The 25,511-nt window shown below is 37.0% G+C and overlaps 13 non-coding genes and 4 pseudogenes across 13 annotated transcripts; all 17 read right to left on the bottom strand.

Annotated features, from left to right (window-relative positions):
* Positions 1-254: 254 nt before the first annotated feature.
* LOC136181858 (5S ribosomal RNA) lies at positions 255-363 on the bottom strand (annotated as a pseudogene).
* Positions 364-1,763: 1,400 nt separating this feature from the next.
* Positions 1,764-1,882, bottom strand: LOC136181763 (5S ribosomal RNA). Its single transcript, XR_010668110.1, has one exon. It is a non-coding gene; the product is annotated as a 5S ribosomal RNA (ribosomal RNA).
* A 1,399-nt stretch (positions 1,883-3,281) lies between these two features.
* LOC136181847 (5S ribosomal RNA) lies at positions 3,282-3,390 on the bottom strand (annotated as a pseudogene).
* A 1,400-nt stretch (positions 3,391-4,790) lies between these two features.
* On the bottom strand, positions 4,791-4,909 carry LOC136181762 (5S ribosomal RNA). The gene has a single exon (XR_010668109.1). It is a non-coding gene; the product is annotated as a 5S ribosomal RNA (ribosomal RNA).
* Positions 4,910-6,308: 1,399 nt separating this feature from the next.
* On the bottom strand, positions 6,309-6,427 carry LOC136182081 (5S ribosomal RNA). The gene has a single exon (XR_010668399.1). It is a non-coding gene; the product is annotated as a 5S ribosomal RNA (ribosomal RNA).
* Positions 6,428-7,827: 1,400 nt separating this feature from the next.
* LOC136181761 (5S ribosomal RNA) lies at positions 7,828-7,946 on the bottom strand. The gene has a single exon (XR_010668108.1). It is a non-coding gene; the product is annotated as a 5S ribosomal RNA (ribosomal RNA).
* A 1,400-nt stretch (positions 7,947-9,346) lies between these two features.
* On the bottom strand, positions 9,347-9,465 carry LOC136181760 (5S ribosomal RNA). Its single transcript, XR_010668107.1, has one exon. It is a non-coding gene; the product is annotated as a 5S ribosomal RNA (ribosomal RNA).
* A 1,399-nt stretch (positions 9,466-10,864) lies between these two features.
* On the bottom strand, positions 10,865-10,983 carry LOC136181875 (5S ribosomal RNA). Its single transcript, XR_010668192.1, has one exon. It is a non-coding gene; the product is annotated as a 5S ribosomal RNA (ribosomal RNA).
* Positions 10,984-12,382: 1,399 nt separating this feature from the next.
* LOC136181864 (5S ribosomal RNA) lies at positions 12,383-12,501 on the bottom strand. Its single transcript, XR_010668191.1, has one exon. It is a non-coding gene; the product is annotated as a 5S ribosomal RNA (ribosomal RNA).
* Positions 12,502-13,901: 1,400 nt separating this feature from the next.
* On the bottom strand, positions 13,902-14,020 carry LOC136181759 (5S ribosomal RNA). Its single transcript, XR_010668106.1, has one exon. It is a non-coding gene; the product is annotated as a 5S ribosomal RNA (ribosomal RNA).
* Positions 14,021-15,420: 1,400 nt separating this feature from the next.
* On the bottom strand, positions 15,421-15,539 carry LOC136181853 (5S ribosomal RNA). Its single transcript, XR_010668190.1, has one exon. It is a non-coding gene; the product is annotated as a 5S ribosomal RNA (ribosomal RNA).
* Positions 15,540-16,938: 1,399 nt separating this feature from the next.
* Positions 16,939-17,047, bottom strand: LOC136181857 (5S ribosomal RNA; annotated as a pseudogene).
* Positions 17,048-18,446: 1,399 nt separating this feature from the next.
* On the bottom strand, positions 18,447-18,555 carry LOC136181856 (5S ribosomal RNA; annotated as a pseudogene).
* Positions 18,556-19,955: 1,400 nt separating this feature from the next.
* Positions 19,956-20,074, bottom strand: LOC136181758 (5S ribosomal RNA). Its single transcript, XR_010668105.1, has one exon. It is a non-coding gene; the product is annotated as a 5S ribosomal RNA (ribosomal RNA).
* Positions 20,075-21,474: 1,400 nt separating this feature from the next.
* LOC136181849 (5S ribosomal RNA) lies at positions 21,475-21,593 on the bottom strand. Its single transcript, XR_010668189.1, has one exon. It is a non-coding gene; the product is annotated as a 5S ribosomal RNA (ribosomal RNA).
* Positions 21,594-22,992: 1,399 nt separating this feature from the next.
* On the bottom strand, positions 22,993-23,111 carry LOC136181631 (5S ribosomal RNA). Its single transcript, XR_010667978.1, has one exon. It is a non-coding gene; the product is annotated as a 5S ribosomal RNA (ribosomal RNA).
* Positions 23,112-24,510: 1,399 nt separating this feature from the next.
* On the bottom strand, positions 24,511-24,629 carry LOC136181401 (5S ribosomal RNA). The gene has a single exon (XR_010667749.1). It is a non-coding gene; the product is annotated as a 5S ribosomal RNA (ribosomal RNA).
* Positions 24,630-25,511: the final 882 nt, after the last annotated feature.

Below are 25,511 nucleotides of genomic sequence, written 5' to 3'. Positions count from 1 at the left end.
TATGTTAATGCAGTAGTCCTTACGTAAGTAGGCTACATGTACTTTTTGAATGTAAAACTGAACTTTGAAAACAGCCTCCAGAGAGCGTAATATGTATTAATACTCACTGAAAACATTGATGAAAATTGCAACAAAAAAAAAGAGGACAGACTGCCAAATAAAATCATGTTTCATTTTCCACTGGCCTGTTTCTCTCAGTCCTTTCTCCACTAGTGAGGCAACAGCGCCCTCTTCTGGCTAAAGGAGGTATTAAAAGCTTACAGCACCTGGTATTCCCAGGCGGTCTCCCATCCAAGTACTAACCAGGCCCGACCCTGCTTAGCTTCCGAGATCGGACGTGTTCAGGGTGGTATGGCCGTAAGCGAATGAACAGGTTGTTAAAGGGTTATTTATACATACTTAGGTTTAAAGTAACACCTCGCCAAAATTAGAGCAAGTGACTATGACCTAGTTGATTTTATTACTTTTCTACTCAAACGTGTGGGCCTATGGATAGACTTACACTTAATCTTACTAGATTCAGCAATACTTTGACGCTGGGAGTTAACTAAAGACTTGCAGCTTGTTTTTAAGACTTGTTTCACGACTTGCGGGCAAACTGAACGTTCAAACGTCTGATAAACACATTGAACAAACCGATTCCGTGAAGATTAACTTCCCTCTTTCAAAACTGGCCTGGTTAGTACTTGGATGGGAGACCGCCTGGGAATCCCAGGTGCTGTAAGCTTTTAATACCTGCTTCAGCCAGCAGGGGACGCTGTAACCTCCTGCTATGCACTGCAGTTCTTTTTTGATTTGTCTATCATTGCTTCTACTTTCCTACAAAGTAGCTTACACTGAATTTTGATTGGGGATCATCTATAGCATATATAGGGACTGATTGTAATAATTATGAATTTTCATATAATTAGTAAGTGTTCCTTTGTGATTCCTAATGGAGGATTGTTTTTTTAATGATTAGTTACAATGGAGAATGTGAGGGGATCAAATATGTATGCCCCACAGGGTTATGATTTCTACATGAAACATTGCAATGGCTGATTTATTCATTTGTCATTCAAGATTACCTCAAAACAAGTAAGTGGTGATAAAAACATAATTTCGAGTTGTCCCTTGTATCTTAATCAATCACTGCTTAGGCTACTATAATAATCCTAAATCTTGTGTGCCTTAATGCAACATTTAAACTTATTTCTGCTGTTCACTGTTCACAAGTTTGCAGGATTGAAAACCTTAATAAATCCACAGTAAAAGTGACGATGCGAAATGGTCAACTTCTGAAAAATCGTCAATTGATTGATAAGTAAGCATCACTTGTTTGCAGGTTTTTTTTAAATTCAATCTTAATAGTAATCATTTATAATAATTCCTGATTTGGTGTAAATGTTTATTATTGATGTGAAAACATTTATAATGATGGTGAATATTTCCAGTTGAATCAAATGTATAATATGGCTACCAGAGTGTTGTGGGGAAGTAAAGAGTAACCTAAGTACAAGTAATTAAAATATGTTAATGCAGTAGTCCTTACGTAAGTAGGCTACATGTACTTTTTGAATGTAAAACTGAACTTTGAAAACAGCCTCCAGAGAGCGTAATATGTATTAATACTCACTGAAAACATTGATGAAAATTGCAACAAAAAAAAAGAGGACAGACTGCCAAATAAAATCATGTTTCATTTTCCACTGGCCTGTTTCTCTCAGTCCTTTCTCCACTAGTGAGGCAACAGCGCCCTCTTCTGGCTAAAGGAGGTATTAAAAGCTTTACAGCACCTGGTATTCCCAGGCGGTCTCCCATCCAAGTACTAACCAGGCCCGACCCTGCTTAGCTTCCGAGATCGGACGAGATCGGGCGTGTTCAGGGTGGTATGGCCGTAAGCGAATGAACAGGTTGTTAAAGGGTTATTTATACATACTTAGGTTTAAAGTAACACCTCGCCAAAATTAGAGCAAGTGACTATGACCTAGTTGATTTTATTACTTTTCTACTCAAACGTGTGGGCCTATGGATAGACTTACACTTAATCTTACTAGATTCAGCAATACTTTGACGCTGGGAGTTAACTAAAGACTTGCAGCTTGTTTTTAAGACTTGTTTCACGACTTGCGGGCAAACTGAACGTTCAAACGTCTGATAAACACATTGAACAAACCGATTCCGTGAAGATTAACTTCCCTCTTTCAAAACTGGCCTGGTTAGTACTTGGATGGGAGACCGCCTGGGAATACCAGGTGCTGTAAGCTTTTAATACCTGCTTCAGCCAGCAGGGGACGCTGTAACCTCCTGCTATGCACTGCAGTTCTTTTTTTATTTGTCTATCATTGCTTCTACTTTCCTACAAAGTAGCTTACACTGAATTTTGATTGGGGATCATCTATAGCATATATAGGGACTGATTGTAATAATTATGAATTTTCATATAATTAGTAAGTGTTCCTTTGTGATTCCTAATGGAGGATTGTTTTTTTAATGATTAGTTACAATGGAGAATGTGAGGGGATCAAATATGTATGCCCCACAGGGTTATGATTTCTACATGAAACATTGCAATGGCTGATTTATTCATTTGTCATTCAAGATTACCTCAAAACAAGTAAGTGGTGATAAAAACATAATTTCGAGTTGTCCCTTGTATCTTAATCAATCACTGCTTAGGCTACTATAATAATCCTAAATCTTGTGTGCCTTAATGCAACATTTAAACTTATTTCTGCTGTTCACTGTTCACAAGTTTGCAGGATTGAAAACCTTAATAAATCCACAGTAAAAGTGACGATGCGAAATGGTCAACTTCTGAAAAATCGTCAATTGATTGATAAGTAAGCATCACTTGTTTGCAGGTTTTTTTTAAATTCAATCTTAATAGTAATCATTTATAATAATTCCTGATTTGGTGTAAATGTTTATTATTGATGTGAAAACATTTATAATGATGGTGAATATTTCCAGTTGAATCAAATGTATAATATGGCTACCAGAGTGTTGTGGGGAAGTAAAGAGTAACCTAAGTACAAGTAATTAAAATATGTTAATGCAGTAGTCCTTACGTAAGTAGGCTACATGTACTTTTTGAATGTAAAACTGAACTTTGAAAACAGCCTCCAGAGAGCGTAATATGTATTAATACTCACTGAAAACATTGATGAAAATTGCAACAAAAAAAAAGAGGACAGACTGCCAAATAAAATCATGTTTCATTTTCCACTGGCCTGTTTCTCTCAGTCCTTTCTCCACTAGTGAGGCAACAGCGCCCTCTTCTGGCTAAAGGAGGTATTAAAAGCTTACAGCACCTGGTATTCCCAGGCGGTCTCCCATCCAAGTACTAACCAGGCCCGACCCTGCTTAGCTTCCGAGATCGGGCGTGTTCAGGGTGGTATGGCCGTAAGCAAATGAACAGGTTGTTAAAGGGTTATTTATACATACTTAGGTTTAAAGTAACACCTCGCCAAAATTAGAGCAAGTGACTATGACCTAGTTGATTTTATTACTTTTCTACTCAAACGTGTGGGCCTATGGATAGACTTACACTTAATCTTACTAGATTCAGCAATACTTTGACGCTGGGAGTTAACTAAAGACTTGCAGCTTGTTTTTAAGACTTGTTTCACGACTTGCGGGCAAACTGAACGTTCAAACGTCTGATAAACACATTGAACAAACCGATTCCGTGAAGATTAACTTCCCTCTTTCAAAACTGGCCTGGTTAGTACTTGGATGGGAGACCGCCTGGGAATACCAGGTGCTGTAAGCTTTTAATACCTGCTTCAGCCAGCAGGGGACGCTGTAACCTCCTGCTATGCACTGCAGTTCTTTTTTGATTTGTCTATCATTGCTTCTACTTTCCTACAAAGTAGCTTACACTGAATTTTGATTGGGGATCATCTATAGCATATATAGGGACTGATTGTAATAATTATGAATTTTCATATAATTAGTAAGTGTTCCTTTGTGATTCCTAATGGAGGATTGTTTTTTTAATGATTAGTTACAATGGAGAATGTGAGGGGATCAAATATGTATGCCCCACAGGGTTATGATTTCTACATGAAACATTGCAATGGCTGATTTATTCATTTGTCATTCAAGATTACCTCAAAACAAGTAAGTGGTGATAAAAACATAATTTCGAGTTGTCCCTTGTATCTTAATCAATCACTGCTTAGGCTACTATAATAATCCTAAATCTTGTGTGCCTTAATGCAACATTTAAACTTATTTCTGCTGTTCACTGTTCACAAGTTTGCAGGATTGAAAACCTTAATAAATCCACAGTAAAAGTGACGATGCGAAATGGTCAACTTCTGAAAAATCGTCAATTGATTGATAAGTAAGCATCACTTGTTTGCAGGTTTTTTTTAAATTCAATCTTAATAGTAATCATTTATAATAATTCCTGATTTGGTGTAAATGTTTATTATTGATGTGAAAACATTTATAATGATGGTGAATATTTCCAGTTGAATCAAATGTATAATATGGCTACCAGAGTGTTGTGGGGAAGTAAAGAGTAACCTAAGTACAAGTAATTAAAATATGTTAATGCAGTAGTCCTTACGTAAGTAGGCTACATGTACTTTTTGAATGTAAAACTGAACTTTGAAAACAGCCTCCAGAGAGCGTAATATGTATTAATACTCACTGAAAACATTGATGAAAATTGCAACAAAAAAAAAGAGGACAGACTGCCAAATAAAATCATGTTTCATTTTCCACTGGCCTGTTTCTCTCAGTCCTTTCTCCACTAGTGAGGCAACAGCGCCCTCTTCTGGCTAAAGGAGGTATTAAAAGCTTTACAGCACCTGGTATTCCCAGGCGGTCTCCCATCCAAGTACTAACCAGGCCCGACCCTGCTTAGCTTCCGAGATCGGACGAGATCGGGCGTGTTCAGGGTGGTATGGCCGTAAGCTAATGAACAGGTTGTTAAAGGGTTATTTATACATACTTAGGTTTAAAGTAACACCTCGCCAAAATTAGAGCAAGTGACTATGACCTAGTTGATTTTATTACTTTTCTACTCAAACGTGTGGGCCTATGGATAGACTTACACTTAATCTTACTAGATTCAGCAATACTTTGACGCTGGGAGTTAACTAAAGACTTGCAGCTTGTTTTTAAGACTTGTTTCACGACTTGCGGGCAAACTGAACGTTCAAACGTCTGATAAACACATTGAACAAACCGATTCCGTGAAGATTAACTTCCCTCTTTCAAAACTGGCCTGGTTAGTACTTGGATGGGAGACCGCCTGGGAATCCCAGGTGCTGTAAGCTTTTAATACCTGCTTCAGCCAGCAGGGGACGCTGTAACCTCCTGCTATGCACTGCAGTTCTTTTTTTATTTGTCTATCATTGCTTCTACTTTCCTACAAAGTAGCTTACACTGAATTTTGATTGGGGATCATCTATAGCATATATAGGGACTGATTGTAATAATTATGAATTTTCATATAATTAGTAAGTGTTCCTTTGTGATTCCTAATGGAGGATTGTTTTTTTAATGATTAGTTACAATGGAGAATGTGAGGGGATCAAATATGTATGCCCCACAGGGTTATGATTTCTACATGAAACATTGCAATGGCTGATTTATTCATTTGTCATTCAAGATTACCTCAAAACAAGTAAGTGGTGATAAAAACATAATTTCGAGTTGTCCCTTGTATCTTAATCAATCACTGCTTAGGCTACTATAATAATCCTAAATCTTGTGTGCCTTAATGCAACATTTAAACTTATTTCTGCTGTTCACTGTTCACAAGTTTGCAGGATTGAAAACCTTAATAAATCCACAGTAAAAGTGACGATGCGAAATGGTCAACTTCTGAAAAATCGTCAATTGATTGATAAGTAAGCATCACTTGTTTGCAGGTTTTTTTTAAATTCAATCTTAATAGTAATCATTTATAATAATTCCTGATTTGGTGTAAATGTTTATTATTGATGTGAAAACATTTATAATGATGGTGAATATTTCCAGTTGAATCAAATGTATAATATGGCTACCAGAGTGTTGTGGGGAAGTAAAGAGTAACCTAAGTACAAGTAATTAAAATATGTTAATGCAGTAGTCCTTACGTAAGTAGGCTACATGTACTTTTTGAATGTAAAACTGAACTTTGAAAACAGCCTCCAGAGAGCGTAATATGTATTAATACTCACTGAAAACATTGATGAAAATTGCAACAAAAAAAAAGAGGACAGACTGCCAAATAAAATCATGTTTCATTTTCCACTGGCCTGTTTCTCTCAGTCCTTTCTCCACTAGTGAGGCAACAGCGCCCTCTTCTGGCTAAAGGAGGTATTAAAAGCTTACAGCACCTGGTATTCCCAGGCGGTCTCCCATCCAAGTACTAACCAGGCCCTACCCTGCTTAGCTTCCGAGATCGGACGAGATCGGGCGTGTTCAGGGTGGTATGGCCGTAAGCAAATGAACAGGTTGTTAAAGGGTTATTTATACATACTTAGGTTTAAAGTAACACCTCGCCAAAATTAGAGCAAGTGACTATGACCTAGTTGATTTTATTACTTTTCTACTCAAACGTGTGGGCCTATGGATAGACTTACACTTAATCTTACTAGATTCAGCAATACTTTGACGCTGGGAGTTAACTAAAGACTTGCAGCTTGTTTTTAAGACTTGTTTCACGACTTGCGGGCAAACTGAACGTTCAAACGTCTGATAAACACATTGAACAAACCGATTCCGTGAAGATTAACTTCCCTCTTTCAAAACTGGCCTGGTTAGTACTTGGATGGGAGACCGCCTGGGAATACCAGGTGCTGTAAGCTTTTAATACCTGCTTCAGCCAGCAGGGGACGCTGTAACCTCCTGCTATGCACTGCAGTTCTTTTTTTATTTGTCTATCATTGCTTCTACTTTCCTACAAAGTAGCTTACACTGAATTTTGATTGGGGATCATCTATAGCATATATAGGGACTGATTGTAATAATTATGAATTTTCATATAATTAGTAAGTGTTCCTTTGTGATTCCTAATGGAGGATTGTTTTTTTAATGATTAGTTACAATGGAGAATGTGAGGGGATCAAATATGTATGCCCCACAGGGTTATGATTTCTACATGAAACATTGCAATGGCTGATTTATTCATTTGTCATTCAAGATTACCTCAAAACAAGTAAGTGGTGATAAAAACATAATTTCGAGTTGTCCCTTGTATCTTAATCAATCACTGCTTAGGCTACTATAATAATCCTAAATCTTGTGTGCCTTAATGCAACATTTAAACTTATTTCTGCTGTTCACTGTTCACAAGTTTGCAGGATTGAAAACCTTAATAAATCCACAGTAAAAGTGACGATGCGAAATGGTCAACTTCTGAAAAATCGTCAATTGATTGATAAGTAAGCATCACTTGTTTGCAGGTTTTTTTTAAATTCAATCTTAATAGTAATCATTTATAATAATTCCTGATTTGGTGTAAATGTTTATTATTGATGTGAAAACATTTATAATGATGGTGAATATTTCCAGTTGAATCAAATGTATAATATGGCTACCAGAGTGTTGTGGGGAAGTAAAGAGTAACCTAAGTACAAGTAATTAAAATATGTTAATGCAGTAGTCCTTACGTAAGTAGGCTACATGTACTTTTTGAATGTAAAACTGAACTTTGAAAACAGCCTCCAGAGAGCGTAATATGTATTAATACTCACTGAAAACATTGATGAAAATTGCAACAAAAAAAAAGAGGACAGACTGCCAAATAAAATCATGTTTCATTTTCCACTGGCCTGTTTCTCTCAGTCCTTTCTCCACTAGTGAGGCAACAGCGCCCTCTTCTGGCTAAAGGAGGTATTAAAAGCTTTACAGCACCTGGTATTCCCAGGCGGTCTCCCATCCAAGTACTAACCAGGCCCGACCCTGCTTAGCTTCCGAGATCGGACGAGATCGGGCGTGTTCAGGGTGGTATGGCCGTAAGCGAATGAACAGGTTGTTAAAGGGTTATTTATACATACTTAGGTTTAAAGTAACACCTCGCCAAAATTAGAGCAAGTGACTATGACCTAGTTGATTTTATTACTTTTCTACTCAAACGTGTGGGCCTATGGATAGACTTACACTTAATCTTACTAGATTCAGCAATACTTTGACGCTGGGAGTTAACTAAAGACTTGCAGCTTGTTTTTAAGACTTGTTTCACGACTTGCGGGCAAACTGAACGTTCAAACGTCTGATAAACACATTGAACAAACCGATTCCGTGAAGATTAACTTCCCTCTTTCAAAACTGGCCTGGTTAGTACTTGGATGGGAGACCGCCTGGGAATCCCAGGTGCTGTAAGCTTTTAATACCTGCTTCAGCCAGCAGGGGACGCTGTAACCTCCTGCTATGCACTGCAGTTCTTTTTTTATTTGTCTATCATTGCTTCTACTTTCCTACAAAGTAGCTTACACTGAATTTTGATTGGGGATCATCTATAGCATATATAGGGACTGATTGTAATAATTATGAATTTTCATATAATTAGTAAGTGTTCCTTTGTGATTCCTAATGGAGGATTGTTTTTTTAATGATTAGTTACAATGGAGAATGTGAGGGGATCAAATATGTATGCCCCACAGGGTTATGATTTCTACATGAAACATTGCAATGGCTGATTTATTCATTTGTCATTCAAGATTACCTCAAAACAAGTAAGTGGTGATAAAAACATAATTTCGAGTTGTCCCTTGTATCTTAATCAATCACTGCTTAGGCTACTATAATAATCCTAAATCTTGTGTGCCTTAATGCAACATTTAAACTTATTTCTGCTGTTCACTGTTCACAAGTTTGCAGGATTGAAAACCTTAATAAATCCACAGTAAAAGTGACGATGCGAAATGGTCAACTTCTGAAAAATCGTCAATTGATTGATAAGTAAGCATCACTTGTTTGCAGGTTTTTTTTAAATTCAATCTTAATAGTAATCATTTATAATAATTCCTGATTTGGTGTAAATGTTTATTATTGATGTGAAAACATTTATAATGATGGTGAATATTTCCAGTTGAATCAAATGTATAATATGGCTACCAGAGTGTTGTGGGGAAGTAAAGAGTAACCTAAGTACAAGTAATTAAAATATGTTAATGCAGTAGTCCTTACGTAAGTAGGCTACATGTACTTTTTGAATGTAAAACTGAACTTTGAAAACAGCCTCCAGAGAGTGTAATATGTATTAATACTCACTGAAAACATTGATGAAAATTGCAACAAAAAAAAAGAGGACAGACTGCCAAATAAAATCATGTTTCATTTTCCACTGGCCTGTTTCTCTCAGTCCTTTCTCCACTAGTGAGGCAACAGCGCCCTCTTCTGGCTAAAGGAGGTATTAAAAGCTTTACAGCACCTGGTATTCCCAGGCGGTCTCCCATCCAAGTACTAACCAGGCCCGACCCTGCTTAGCTTCCGAGATCGGACGAGATCGGGCGTGTTCAGGGTGGTATGGCCGTAAGCGAATGAACAGGTTGTTAAAGGGTTATTTATACATACTTAGGTTTAAAGTAACACCTCGCCAAAATTAGAGCAAGTGACTATGACCTAGTTGATTTTATTACTTTTCTACTCAAACGTGTGGGCCTATGGATAGACTTACACTTAATCTTACTAGATTCAGCAATACTTTGACGCTGGGAGTTAACTAAAGACTTGCAGCTTGTTTTTAAGACTTGTTTCACGACTTGCGGGCAAACTGAACGTTCAAACGTCTGATAAACACATTGAACAAACCGATTCCGTGAAGATTAACTTCCCTCTTTCAAAACTGGCCTGGTTAGTACTTGGATGGGAGACCGCCTGGGAATCCCAGGTGCTGTAAGCTTTTAATACCTGCTTCAGCCAGCAGGGGACGCTGTAACCTCCTGCTATGCACTGCAGTTCTTTTTTTATTTGTCTATCATTGCTTCTACTTTCCTACAAAGTAGCTTACACTGAATTTTGATTGGGGATCATCTATAGCATATATAGGGACTGATTGTAATAATTATGAATTTTCATATAATTAGTAAGTGTTCCTTTGTGATTCCTAATGGAGGATTGTTTTTTTAATGATTAGTTACAATGGAGAATGTGAGGGGATCAAATATGTATGCCCCACAGGGTTATGATTTCTACATGAAACATTGCAATGGCTGATTTATTCATTTGTCATTCAAGATTACCTCAAAACAAGTAAGTGGTGATAAAAACATAATTTCGAGTTGTCCCTTGTATCTTAATCAATCACTGCTTAGGCTACTATAATAATCCTAAATCTTGTGTGCCTTAATGCAACATTTAAACTTATTTCTGCTGTTCACTGTTCACAAGTTTGCAGGATTGAAAACCTTAATAAATCCACAGTAAAAGTGACGATGCGAAATGGTCAACTTCTGAAAAATCGTCAATTGATTGATAAGTAAGCATCACTTGTTTGCAGGTTTTTTTTAAATTCAATCTTAATAGTAATCATTTATAATAATTCCTGATTTGGTGTAAATGTTTATTATTGATGTGAAAACATTTATAATGATGGTGAATATTTCCAGTTGAATCAAATGTATAATATGGCTACCAGAGTGTTGTGGGGAAGTAAAGAGTAACCTAAGTACAAGTAATTAAAATATGTTAATGCAGTAGTCCTTACGTAAGTAGGCTACATGTACTTTTTGAATGTAAAACTGAACTTTGAAAACAGCCTCCAGAGAGCGTAATATGTATTAATACTCACTGAAAACATTGATGAAAATTGCAACAAAAAAAAAGAGGACAGACTGCCAAATAAAATCATGTTTCATTTTCCACTGGCCTGTTTCTCTCAGTCCTTTCTCCACTAGTGAGGCAACAGCGCCCTCTTCTGGCTAAAGGAGGTATTAAAAGCTTACAGCACCTGGTATTCCCAGGCGGTCTCCCATCCAAGTACTAACCAGGCCCGACCCTGCTTAGCTTCCGAGATCGGACGAGATCGGGCGTGTTCAGGGTGGTATGGCCGTAAGCAAATGAACAGGTTGTTAAAGGGTTATTTATACATACTTAGGTTTAAAGTAACACCTCGCCAAAATTAGAGCAAGTGACTATGACCTAGTTGATTTTATTACTTTTCTACTCAAACGTGTGGGCCTATGGATAGACTTACACTTAATCTTACTAGATTCAGCAATACTTTGACGCTGGGAGTTAACTAAAGACTTGCAGCTTGTTTTTAAGACTTGTTTCACGACTTGCGGGCAAACTGAACGTTCAAACGTCTGATAAACACATTGAACAAACCGATTCCGTGAAGATTAACTTCCCTCTTTCAAAACTGGCCTGGTTAGTACTTGGATGGGAGACCGCCTGGGAATACCAGGTGCTGTAAGCTTTTAATACCTGCTTCAGCCAGCAGGGGACGCTGTAACCTCCTGCTATGCACTGCAGTTCTTTTTTTATTTGTCTATCATTGCTTCTACTTTCCTACAAAGTAGCTTACACTGAATTTTGATTGGGGATCATCTATAGCATATATAGGGACTGATTGTAATAATTATGAATTTTCATATAATTAGTAAGTGTTCCTTTGTGATTCCTAATGGAGGATTGTTTTTTTAATGATTAGTTACAATGGAGAATGTGAGGGGATCAAATATGTATGCCCCACAGGGTTATGATTTCTACATGAAACATTGCAATGGCTGATTTATTCATTTGTCATTCAAGATTACCTCAAAACAAGTAAGTGGTGATAAAAACATAATTTCGAGTTGTCCCTTGTATCTTAATCAATCACTGCTTAGGCTACTATAATAATCCTAAATCTTGTGTGCCTTAATGCAACATTTAAACTTATTTCTGCTGTTCACTGTTCACAAGTTTGCAGGATTGAAAACCTTAATAAATCCACAGTAAAAGTGACGATGCGAAATGGTCAACTTCTGAAAAATCGTCAATTGATTGATAAGTAAGCATCACTTGTTTGCAGGTTTTTTTTAAATTCAATCTTAATAGTAATCATTTATAATAATTCCTGATTTGGTGTAAATGTTTATTATTGATGTGAAAACATTTATAATGATGGTGAATATTTCCAGTTGAATCAAATGTATAATATGGCTACCAGAGTGTTGTGGGGAAGTAAAGAGTAACCTAAGTACAAGTAATTAAAATATGTTAATGCAGTAGTCCTTACGTAAGTAGGCTACATGTACTTTTTGAATGTAAAACTGAACTTTGAAAACAGCCTCCAGAGAGCGTAATATGTATTAATACTCACTGAAAACATTGATGAAAATTGCAACAAAAAAAAAGAGGACAGACTGCCAAATAAAATCATGTTTCATTTTCCACTGGCCTGTTTCTCTCAGTCCTTTCTCCACTAGTGAGGCAACAGCGCCCTCTTCTGGCTAAAGGAGGTATTAAAAGCTTACAGCACCTGGTATTCCCAGGCGGTCTCCCATCCAAGTACTAACCAGGCCCGACCCTGCTTAGCTTCCGAGATCGGACGAGATCGGGCGTGTTCAGGGTGGTATGGCCGTAAGCAAATGAACAGGTTGTTAAAGGGTTATTTATACATACTTAGGTTTAAAGTAACACCTCGCCAAAATTAGAGCAAGTGACTATGACCTAGTTGATTTTATTACTTTTCTACTCAAACGTGTGGGCCTATGGATAGACTTACACTTAATCTTACTAGATTCAGCAATACTTTGACGCTGGGAGTTAACTAAAGACTTGCAGCTTGTTTTTAAGACTTGTTTCACGACTTGCGGGCAAACTGAACGTTCAAACGTCTGATAAACACATTGAACAAACCGATTCCGTGAAGATTAACTTCCCTCTTTCAAAACTGGCCTGGTTAGTACTTGGATGGGAGACCGCCTGGGAATACCAGGTGCTGTAAGCTTTTAATACCTGCTTCAGCCAGCAGGGGACGCTGTAACCTCCTGCTATGCACTGCAGTTCTTTTTTTATTTGTCTATCATTGCTTCTACTTTCCTACAAAGTAGCTTACACTGAATTTTGATTGGGGATCATCTATAGCATATATAGGGACTGATTGTAATAATTATGAATTTTCATATAATTAGTAAGTGTTCCTTTGTGATTCCTAATGGAGGATTGTTTTTTTAATGATTAGTTACAATGGAGAATGTGAGGGGATCAAATATGTATGCCCCACAGGGTTATGATTTCTACATGAAACATTGCAATGGCTGATTTATTCATTTGTCATTCAAGATTACCTCAAAACAAGTAAGTGGTGATAAAAACATAATTTCGAGTTGTCCCTTGTATCTTAATCAATCACTGCTTAGGCTACTATAATAATCCTAAATCTTGTGTGCCTTAATGCAACATTTAAACTTATTTCTGCTGTTCACTGTTCACAAGTTTGCAGGATTGAAAACCTTAATAAATCCACAGTAAAAGTGACGATGCGAAATGGTCAACTTCTGAAAAATCGTCAATTGATTGATAAGTAAGCATCACTTGTTTGCAGGTTTTTTTTAAATTCAATCTTAATAGTAATCATTTATAATAATTCCTGATTTGGTGTAAATGTTTATTATTGATGTGAAAACATTTATAATGATGGTGAATATTTCCAGTTGAATCAAATGTATAATATGGCTACCAGAGTGTTGTGGGGAAGTAAAGAGTAACCTAAGTACAAGTAATTAAAATATGTTAATGCAGTAGTCCTTACGTAAGTAGGCTACATGTACTTTTTGAATGTAAAACTGAACTTTGAAAACAGCCTCCAGAGAGCGTAATATGTATTAATACTCACTGAAAACATTGATGAAAATTGCAACAAAAAAAAAGAGGACAGACTGCCAAATAAAATCATGTTTCATTTTCCACTGGCCTGTTTCTCTCAGTCCTTTCTCCACTAGTGAGGCAACAGCGCCCTCTTCTGGCTAAAGGAGGTATTAAAAGCTTTACAGCACCTGGTATTCCCAGGCGGTCTCCCATCCAAGTACTAACCAGGCCCGACCCTGCTTAGCTTCCGAGATCGGACGAGATCGGGCGTGTTCAGGGTGGTATGGCCGTAAGCGAATGAACAGGTTGTTAAAGGGTTATTTATACATACTTAGGTTTGAAGTAACACCTCGCCAAAATTAGAGCAAGTGACTATGACCTAGTTGATTTTATTACTTTTCTACTCAAACGTGTGGGCCTATGGATAGACTTACACTTAATCTTACTAGATTCAGCAATACTTTGACGCTGGGAGTTAACTAAAGACTTGCAGCTTGTTTTTAAGACTTGTTTCACGACTTGCGGGCAAACTGAACGTTCAAACGTCTGATAAACACATTGAACAAACCGATTCCGTGAAGATTAACTTCCCTCTTTCAAAACTGGCCTGGTTAGTACTTGGATGGGAGACCGCCTGGGAATCCCAGGTGCTGTAAGCTTTTAATACCTGCTTCAGCCAGCAGGGGACGCTGTAACCTCCTGCTATGCACTGCAGTTCTTTTTTTATTTGTCTATCATTGCTTCTACTTTCCTACAAAGTAGCTTACACTGAATTTTGATTGGGGATCATCTATAGCATATATAGGGACTGATTGTAATAATTATGAATTTTCATATAATTAGTAAGTGTTCCTTTGTGATTCCTAATGGAGGATTGTTTTTTTTAATGATTAGTTACAATGGAGAATGTGAGGGGATCAAATATGTATGCCCCACAGGGTTATGATTTCTACATGAAACATTGCAATGGCTGATTTATTCATTTGTCATTCAAGATTACCTCAAAACAAGTAAGTGGTGATAAAAACATAATTTCGAGTTGTCCCTTATATCTTAATCAATCACTGCTTAGGCTACTATAATAATCCTAAATCTTGTGTGCCTTAATGCAACATTTAAACTTATTTCTGCTGTTCACTGTTCACAAGTTTGCAGGATTGAAAACCTTAATAAATCCACAGTAAAAGTGACGATGCGAAATGGTCAACTTCTGAAAAATCGTCAATTGATTGATAAGTAAGCATCACTTGTTTGCAGGTTTTTTTTTAATTCAATCTTAATAGTAATCATTTATAATAATTCCTGATTTGGTGTAAATGTTTATTATTGATGTGAAAACATTTATAATGATGGTGAATATTTCCAGTTGAATCAAATGTATAATATGGCTACCAGAGTGTTGTGGGGAAGTAAAGAGTAACCTAAGTACAAGTAATTAAAATATGTTAATGCAGTAGTCCTTACGTAAGTAGGCTACATGTACTTTTTGAATGTAAAACTGAACTTTGAAAACAGCCTCCAGAGAGCGTAATATGTATTAATACTCACTGAAAACATTGATGAAAATTGCAACAAAAAAAAAGAGGACAGACTGCCAAATAAAATCATGTTTCATTTTCCACTGGCCTGTTTCTCTCAGTCCTTTCTCCACTAGTGAGGCAACAGCGCCCTCTTCTGACTAAAGGAGGTATTAAAAGCTTACAGCACCTGGTATTCCCAGGCGGTCTCCCATCCAAGTACTAACCAGGCCCGACCCTGCTTAGCTTCCGAGATCGGACGAGATCGGGCGTGTTCAGGGTGGTATGGCCGTAAGCGAATGAACAGGTTGTTAAAGGGTTATTTATACATACTTAGGTTTAAAGTAACACCTCGCCAAAATTAGAGCAAGTGACTATGACCTAGTTGATTTTATTACTTTTCTACTCAAACGTGTGGGCCTATGGATAGACTTACACTTAATCTTACTAGATTCAGCAATACTTTGACGCTGGGAGTTAACTAAAGACTTGCAGCTTGTTTTTAAGACTTGTTTCACGACTTGCGGGCAAACTGAACGTTCAAACGTCTGATAAACACATTGAACAAACCGATTCCGTGAAGATTAACTTCCCTCTTTCAAAACTGGCCTGGTTAGTACTTGGATGGGAGACCGCCTGGGAATCCCAGGTGCTGTAAGCTTTTAATACCTGCTTCAGCCAGCAGGGGACGCTGTAACCTCCTGCTATGCACTGCAGTTCTTTTTTTATTTGTCTATCATTGCTTCTACTTTCCTACAAAGTAGCTTACACTGAATTTTGATTGGGGATCATCTATAGCATATATAGGGACTGATTGTAATAATTATGAATTTTCATATAATTAGTAAGTGTTCCTTTGTGATTCCTAATGGAGGATTGTTTTTTTAATGATTAGTTACAATGGAGAATGTGAGGGGATCAAATATGTATGCCCCACAGGGTTATGATTTCTACATGAAACATTGCAATGGCTGATTTATTCATTTGTCATTCAAGATTACCTCAAAACAAGTAAGTGGTGATAAAAACATAATTTCGAGTTGTCCCTTGTATCTTAATCAATCACTGCTTAGGCTACTATAATAATCCTAAATCTTGTGTGCCTTAATGCAACATTTAAACTTATTTCTGCTGTTCACTGTTCACAAGTTTGCAGGATTGAAAACCTTAATAAATCCACAGTAAAAGTGACGATGCGAAATGGTCAACTTCTGAAAAATCGTCAATTGATTGATAAGTAAGCATCACTTGTTTGCAGGTTTTTTTTAAATTCAATCTTAATAGTAATCATTTATAATAATTCCTGATTTGGTGTAAATGTTTATTATTGATGTGAAAACATTTATAATGATGGTGAATATTTCCAGTTGAATCAAATGTATAATATGGCTACCAGAGTGTTGTGGGGAAGTAAAGAGTAACCTAAGTACAAGTAATTAAAATATGTTAATGCAGTAGTCCTTACGTAAGTAGGCTACATGTACTTTTTGAATGTAAAACTGAACTTTGAAAACAGCCTCCAGAGAGCGTAATATGTATTAATACTCACTGAAAACATTGATGAAAATTGCAACAAAAAAAAAGAGGACAGACTGCCAAATAAAATCATGTTTCATTTTCCACTGGCCTGTTTCTCTCAGTCCTTTCTCCACTAGTGAGGCAACAGCGCCCTCTTCTGGCTAAAGGAGGTATTAAAAGCTTACAGCACCTGGTATTCCCAGGCGGTCTCCCATCCAAGTACTAACCAGGCCCGACCCTGCTTAGCTTCCGAGATCGGACGTGTTCAGGGTGGTATGGCCGTAAGCGAATGAACAGGTTGTTAAAGGGTTATTTATACATACTTAGGTTTAAAGTAACACCTCGCCAAAATTAGAGCAAGTGACTATGACCTAGTTGATTTTATTACTTTTCTACTCAAACGTGTGGGCCTATGGATAGACTTACACTTAATCTTACTAGATTCAGCAATACTTTGACGCTGGGAGTTAACTAAAGACTTGCAGCTTGTTTTTAAGACTTGTTTCACGACTTGCGGGCAAACTGAACGTTCAAACGTCTGATAAACACATTGAACAAACCGATTCCGTGAAGATTAACTTCCCTCTTTCAAAACTGGCCTGGTTAGTACTTGGATGGGAGACCGCCTGGGAATACCAGGTGCTGTAAGCTTTTAATACCTGCTTCAGCCAGCAGGGGACGCTGTAACCTCCTGCTATGCACTGCAGTTCTTTTTTTATTTGTCTATCATTGCTTCTACTTTCCTACAAAGTAGCTTACACTGAATTTTGATTGGGGATCATCTATAGCATATATAGGGACTGATTGTAATAATTATGAATTTTCATATAATTAGTAAGTGTTCCTTTGTGATTCCTAATGGAGGATTGTTTTTTTAATGATTAGTTACAATGGAGAATGTGAGGGGATCAAATATGTATGCCCCACAGGGTTATGATTTCTACATGAAACATTGCAATGGCTGATTTATTCATTTGTCATTCAAGATTACCTCAAAACAAGTAAGTGGTGATAAAAACATAATTTCGAGTTGTCCCTTGTATCTTAATCAATCACTGCTTAGGCTACTATAATAATCCTAAATCTTGTGTGCCTTAATGCAACATTTAAACTTATTTCTGCTGTTCACTGTTCACAAGTTTGCAGGATTGAAAACCTTAATAAATCCACAGTAAAAGTGACGATGCGAAATGGTCAACTTCTGAAAAATCGTCAATTGATTGATAAGTAAGCATCACTTGTTTGCAGGTTTTTTTTAAATTCAATCTTAATAGTAATCATTTATAATAATTCCTGATTTGGTGTAAATGTTTATTATTGATGTGAAAACATTTATAATGATGGTGAATATTTCCAGTTGAATCAAATGTATAATATGGCTACCAGAGTGTTGTGGGGAAGTAAAGAGTAACCTAAGTACAAGTAATTAAAATATGTTAATGCAGTAGTCCTTACGTAAGTAGGCTACATGTACTTTTTGAATGTAAAACTGAACTTTGAAAACAGCCTCCAGAGAGCGTAATATGTATTAATACTCACTGAAAACATTGATGAAAATTGCAACAAAAAAAAAGAGGACAGACTGCCAAATAAAATCATGTTTCATTTTCCACTGGCCTGTTTCTCTCAGTCCTTTCTCCACTAGTGAGGCAACAGCGCCCTCTTCTGGCTAAAGGAGGTATTAAAAGCTTACAGCACCTGGTATTCCCAGGCGGTCTCCCATCCAAGTACTAACCAGGCCCGACCCTGCTTAGCTTCCGAGATCGGACGTGTTCAGGGTGGTATGGCCGTAAGCGAATGAACAGGTTGTTAAAGGGTTATTTATACATACTTAGGTTTAAAGTAACACCTCGCCAAAATTAGAGCAAGTGACTATGACCTAGTTGATTTTATTACTTTTCTACTCAAACGTGTGGGCCTATGGATAGACTTACACTTAATCTTACTAGATTCAGCAATACTTTGACGCTGGGAGTTAACTAAAGACTTGCAGCTTGTTTTTAAGACTTGTTTCACGACTTGCGGGCAAACTGAACGTTCAAACGTCTGATAAACACATTGAACAAACCGATTCCGTGAAGATTAACTTCCCTCTTTCAAAACTGGCCTGGTTAGTACTTGGATGGGAGACCGCCTGGGAATACCAGGTGCTGTAAGCTTTTAATACCTGCTTCAGCCAGCAGGGGACGCTGTAACCTCCTGCTATGCACTGCAGTTCTTTTTTTATTTGTCTATCATTGCTTCTACTTTCCTACAAAGTAGCTTACACTGAATTTTGATTGGGGATCATCTATAGCATATATAGGGACTGATTGTAATAATTATGAATTTTCATATAATTAGTAAGTGTTCCTTTGTGATTCCTAATGGAGGATTGTTTTTTTAATGATTAGTTACAATGGAGAATGTGAGGGGATCAAATATGTATGCCCCACAGGGTTATGATTTCTACATGAAACATTGCAATGGCTGATTTATTCATTTGTCATTCAAGATTACCTCAAAACAAGTAAGTGGTGATAAAAACATAATTTCGAGTTGTCCCTTGTATCTTAATCAATCACTGCTTAGGCTACTATAATAATCCTAAATCTTGTGTGCCTTAATGCAACATTTAAACTTATTTCTGCTGTTCACTGTTCACAAGTTTGCAGGATTGAAAACCTTAATAAATCCACAGTAAAAGTGACGATGCGAAATGGTCAACTTCTGAAAAATCGTCAATTGATTGATAAGTAAGCATCACTTGTTTGCAGGTTTTTTTTAAATTCAATCTTAATAGTAATCATTTATAATAATTCCTGATTTGGTGTAAATGTTTATTATTGATGTGAAAACATTTATAATGATGGTGAATATTTCCAGTTGAATCAAATGTATAATATGGCTACCAGAGTGTTGTGGGGAAGTAAAGAGTAACCTAAGTACAAGTAATTAAAATATGTTAATGCAGTAGTCCTTACGTAAGTAGGCTACATGTACTTTTTGAATGTAAAACTGAACTTTGAAAACAGCCTCCAGAGAGCGTAATATGTATTAATACTCACTGAAAACATTGATGAAAATTGCAACAAAAAAAAAGAGGACAGACTGCCAAATAAAATCATGTTTCATTTTCCACTGGCCTGTTTCTCTCAGTCCTTTCTCCACTAGTGAGGCAACAGCGCCCTCTTCTGGCTAAAGGAGGTATTAAAAGCTTTACAGCACCTGGTATTCCCAGGCGGTCTCCCATCCAAGTACTAACCAGGCCCGACCCTGCTTAGCTTCCGAGATCGGACGAGATCGGGCGTGTTCAGGGTGGTATGGCCGTAAGCGAATGAACAGGTTGTTAAAGGGTTATTTATACATACTTAGGTTTAAAGTAACACCTCGCCAAAATTAGAGCAAGTGACTATGACCTAGTTGATTTTATTACTTTTCTACTCAAACGTGTGGGCCTATGGATAGACTTACACTTAATCTTACTAGATTCAGCAATACTTTGACGCTGGGAGTTAACTAAAGACTTGCAGCTTGTTTTTAAGACTTGTTTCACGACTTGCGGGCAAACTGAACGTTCAAACGTCTGATAAACACATTGAACAAACCGATTCCGTGAAGATTAACTTCCCTCTTTCAAAACTGGCCTGGTTAGTACTTGGATGGGAGACCGCCTGGGAATCCCAGGTGCTGTAAGCTTTTAATACCTGCTTCAGCCAGCAGGGGGCGCTGTAACCTCCTGCTATGCACTGCAGTTCTTTTTTTATTTGTCTATCATTGCTTCTACTTTCCTACAAAGTAGCTTACACTGAATTTTGATTGGGGATCATCTATAGCATATATAGGGACTGATTGTAATAATTATGAATTTTCATATAATTAGTAAGTGTTCCTTTGTGATTCCTAATGGAGGATTGTTTTTTTAATGATTAGTTACAATGGAGAATGTGAGGGGATCAAATATGTATGCCCCACAGGGTTATGATTTCTACATGAAACATTGCAATGGCTGATTTATTCATTTGTCATTCAAGATTACCTCAAAACAAGTAAGTGGTGATAAAAACATAATTTCGAGTTGTCCCTTGTATCTTAATCAATCACTGCTTAGGCTACTATAATAATCCTAAATCTTGTGTGCCTTAATGCAACATTTAAACTTATTTCTGCTGTTCACTGTTCACAAGTTTGCAGGATTGAAAACCTTAATAAATCCACAGTAAAAGTGACGATGCGAAATGGTCAACTTCTGAAAAATCGTCAATTGATTGATAAGTAAGCATCACTTGTTTGCAGGTTTTTTTTTAATTCAATCTTAATAGTAATCATTTATAATAATTCCTGATTTGGTGTAAATGTTTATTATTGATGTGAAAACATTTATAATGATGGTGAATATTTCCAGTTGAATCAAATGTATAATATGGCTACCAGAGTGTTGTGGGGAAGTAAAGAGTAACCTAAGTACAAGTAATTAAAATATGTTAATGCAGTAGTCCTTACGTAAGTAGGCTACATGTACTTTTTGAATGTAAAACTGAACTTTGAAAACAGCCTCCAGAGAGCGTAATATGTATTAATACTCACTGAAAACATTGATGAAAATTGCAACAAAAAAAAAGAGGACAGACTGCCAAATAAAATCATGTTTCATTTTCCACTGGCCTGTTTCTCTCAGTCCTTTCTCCACTAGTGAGGCAACAGCGCCCTCTTCTGGCTAAAGGAGGTATTAAAAGCTTTACAGCACCTGGTATTCCCAGGCGGTCTCCCATCCAAGTACTAACCAGGCACGACCCTGCTTAGCTTCCGAGATTGGACGAGATCGGGCGTGTTCAGGGTGGTATGGCCGTAAGTGAATGAACAGGTTGTTAAAGGGTTATTTATACATACTTAGGTTTAAAGTAACACCTCGCCAAAATTAGAGCAAGTGACTATGACCTAGTTGATTTTATTACTTTTCTACTCAAACGTGTGGGCCTATGGATAGACTTACACTTAATCTTACTAGATTCAGCAATACTTTGACGCTGGGAGTTAACTAAAGACTTGCAGCTTGTTTTTAAGACTTGTTTCACGACTTGCGGGCAAACTGAACGTTCAAACGTCTGATAAACACATTGAACAAACCGATTCCGTGAAGATTAACTTCCCTCTTTCAAAACTGGCCTGGTTAGTACTTGGATGGGAGACCGCCTGGGAATCCCAGGTGCTGTAAGCTTTTAATACCTGCTTCAGCCAGCAGGGGACGCTGTAACCTCCTGCTATGCACTGCAGTTCTTTTTTTATTTGTCTATCATTGCTTCTACTTTCCTACAAAGTAGCTTACACTGAATTTTGATTGGGGATCATCTATAGCATATATAGGGACTGATTGTAATAATTATGAATTTTCATATAATTAGTAAGTGTTCCTTTGTGATTCCTAATGGAGGATTGTTTTTTTAATGATTAGTTACAATGGAGAATGTGAGGGGATCAAATATGTATGCCCCACAGGGTTATGATTTCTACATGAAACATTGCAATGGCTGATTTATTCATTTGTCATTCAAGATTACCTCAAAACAAGTAAGTGGTGATAAAAACATAATTTCGAGTTGTCCCTTGTATCTTAATCAATCACTGCTTAGGCTACTATAATAATCCTAAATCTTGTGTGCCTTAATGCAACATTTAAACTTATTTCTGCTGTTCACTGTTCACAAGTTTGCAGGATTGAAAACCTTAATAAATCCACAGTAAAAGTGACGATGCGAAATGGTCAACTTCTGAAAAATCGTCAATTGATTGATAAGTAAGCATCACTTGTTTGCAGGTTTTTTTTAAATTCAATCTTAATAGTAATCATTTATAATAATTCCTGATTTGGTGTAAATGTTTATTATTGATGTGAAAACATTTATAATGATGGTGAATATTTCCAGTTGAATCAAATGTATAATATGGCTACCAGAGTGTTGTGGGGAAGTAAAGAGTAACCTAAGTACAAGTAATTAAAATATGTTAATGCAGTAGTCCTTACGTAAGTAGGCTACATGTACTTTTTGAATGTAAAACTGAACTTTGAAAACAGCCTCCAGAGAGCGTAATATGTATTAATACTCACTGAAAACATTGATGAAAATTGCAACAAAAAAAAAGAGGACAGACTGCCAAATAAAATCATGTTTCATTTTCCACTGGCCTGTTTCTCTCAGTCCTTTCTCCACTAGTGAGGCAACAGCGCCCTCTTCTGGCTAAAGGAGGTATTAAAAGCTTACAGCACCTGGTATTCCCAGGCGGTCTCCCATCCAAGTACTAACCAGGCCTGACCCTGCTTAGCTTCCGAGATCGGACGAGATCGGGCGTGTTCAGGGTGGTATGGCCGTAAGCGAGTGAACAGGTTGTTAAAGGGTTATTTATACATACTTAGGTTTAAAGTAACACCTCGCCAAAATTAGAGCAAGTGACTATGACCTAGTTGATTTTATTACTTTTCTACTCAAACGTGTGGGCCTATGGATAGACTTACACTTAATCTTACTAGATTCAGCAATACTTTGACGCTGGGAGTTAACTAAAGACTTGCAGCTTGTTTTTAAGACTTGTTTCACGACTTGCGGGCAAACTGAACGTTCAAACGTCTGATAAACACATTGAACAAACCGATTCCGTGAAGATTAACTTCCCTCTTTCAAAACTGGCCTGGTTAGTACTTGGATGGGAGACCGCCTGGGAATCCCAGGTGCTGTAAGCTTTTAATACCTGCTTCAGCCAGCAGGGGACGCTGTAACCTCCTGCTATGCACTGCAGTTCTTTTTTTATTTGTCTATCATTGCTTCTACTTTCCTACAAAGTAGCTTACACTGAATTTTGATTGGGGATCATCTATAGCATATATAGGGACTGATTGTAATAATTATGAATTTTCATATAATTAGTAAGTGTTCCTTTGTGATTCCTAATGGAGGATTGTTTTTTTAATGATTAGTTACAATGGAGAATGTGAGGGGATCAAATATGTATGCCCCACAGGGTTATGATTTCTACATGAAACATTGCAATGGCTGATTTATTCATTTGTCATTCAAGATTACCTCAAAACAAGTAAGTGGTGATAAAAACATAATTTCGAGTTGTCCCTTGTATCTTAATCAATCACTGCTTAGGCTACTATAATAATCCTAAATCTTGTGTGCCTTAATGCAACATTTAAACTTATTTCTGCTGTTCACTGTTCACAAGTTTGCAGGATTGAAAACCTTAATAAATCCACAGTAAAAGTGACGATGCGAAATGGTCAACTTCTGAAAAATCGTCAATTGATTGATAAGTAAGCATCACTTGTTTGCAGGTTTTTTTAAAATTCAATCTTAATAGTAATCATTTATAATAATTCCTGATTTGGTGTAAATGTTTATTATTGATGTGAAAACATTTATAATGATGGTGAATATTTCCAGTTGAATCAAATGTATAATATGGCTACCAGAGTGTTGTGGGGAAGTAAAGAGTAACCTAAGTACAAGTAATTAAAATATGTTAATGCAGTAGTCCTTACGTAAGTAGGCTACATGTACTTTTTGAATGTAAAACTGAACTTTGAAAACAGCCTCCAGAGAGCGTAATATGTATTAATACTCACTGAAAACATTGATGAAAATTGCAACAAAAAAAAAGAGGACAGACTGCCAAATAAAATCATGTTTCATTTTCCACTGGCCTGTTTCTCTCAGTCCTTTCTCCACTAGTGAGGCAACAGCGCCCTCTTCTGGCTAAAGGAGGTATTAAAAGCTTACAGCACCTGGTATTCCCAGGCGGTCTCCCATCCAAGTACTAACCAGGCCCTACCCTGCTTAGCTTCCGAGATCGGACGAGATCGGGCGTGTTCAGGGTGGTATGGCCGTAAGTGAATGAACAGGTTGTTAAAGGGTTATTTATACATATTTAGGTTTAAAGTAACACCTCGCCAAAATTAGAGCAAGTGACTATGACCTAGTTGATTTTATTACTTTTCTACTCAAACGTGTGGGCCTATGGATAGACTTACACTTAATCTTACTAGATTCAGCAATACTTTGACGCTGGGAGTTAACTAAAGACTTGCAGCTTGTTTTTAAGACTTGTTTCACGACTTGCGGGCAAACTGAACGTTCAAACGTCTGATAAACACATTGAACAAACCGATTCCGTGAAGATTAACTTCCCTCTTTCAAAACTGGCCTGGTTAGTACTTGGATGGGAGACCGCCTGGGAATCCCAGGTGCTGTAAGCTTTTAATACCTGCTTCAGCCAGCAGGGGACGCTGTAACCTCCTGCTATGCACTGCAGTTCTTTTTTTATTTGTCTATCATTGCTTCTACTTTCCTACAAAGTAGCTTACACTGAATTTTGATTGGGGATCATCTATAGCATATATAGGGACTGATTGTAATAATTATGAATTTTCATATAATTAGTAAGTGTTCCTTTGTGATTCCTAATGGAGGATTGTTTTTTTAATGATTAGTTACAATGGAGAATGTGAGGGGATCAAATATGTATGCCCCACAGGGTTATGATTTCTACATGAAACATTGCAATGGCTGATTTATTCATTTGTCATTCAAGATTACCTCAAAACAAGTAAGTGGTGATAAAAACATAATTTCGAGTTGTCCCTTGTATCTTAATCAATCACTGCTTAGGCTACTATAATAATCCTAAATCTTGTGTGCCTTAATGCAACATTTAAACTTATTTCTGCTGTTCACTGTTCACAAGTTTGCAGGATTGAAAACCTTAATAAATCCA

This window comes from Labrus bergylta, chromosome 13 (assembly GCF_963930695.1).
Source record: "Labrus bergylta chromosome 13, fLabBer1.1, whole genome shotgun sequence".
Classification (NCBI taxonomy): domain Eukaryota; kingdom Metazoa; phylum Chordata; class Actinopteri; order Labriformes; family Labridae; genus Labrus; species Labrus bergylta.
This window is presented reverse-complemented; position numbering and strand designations above follow the sequence as displayed.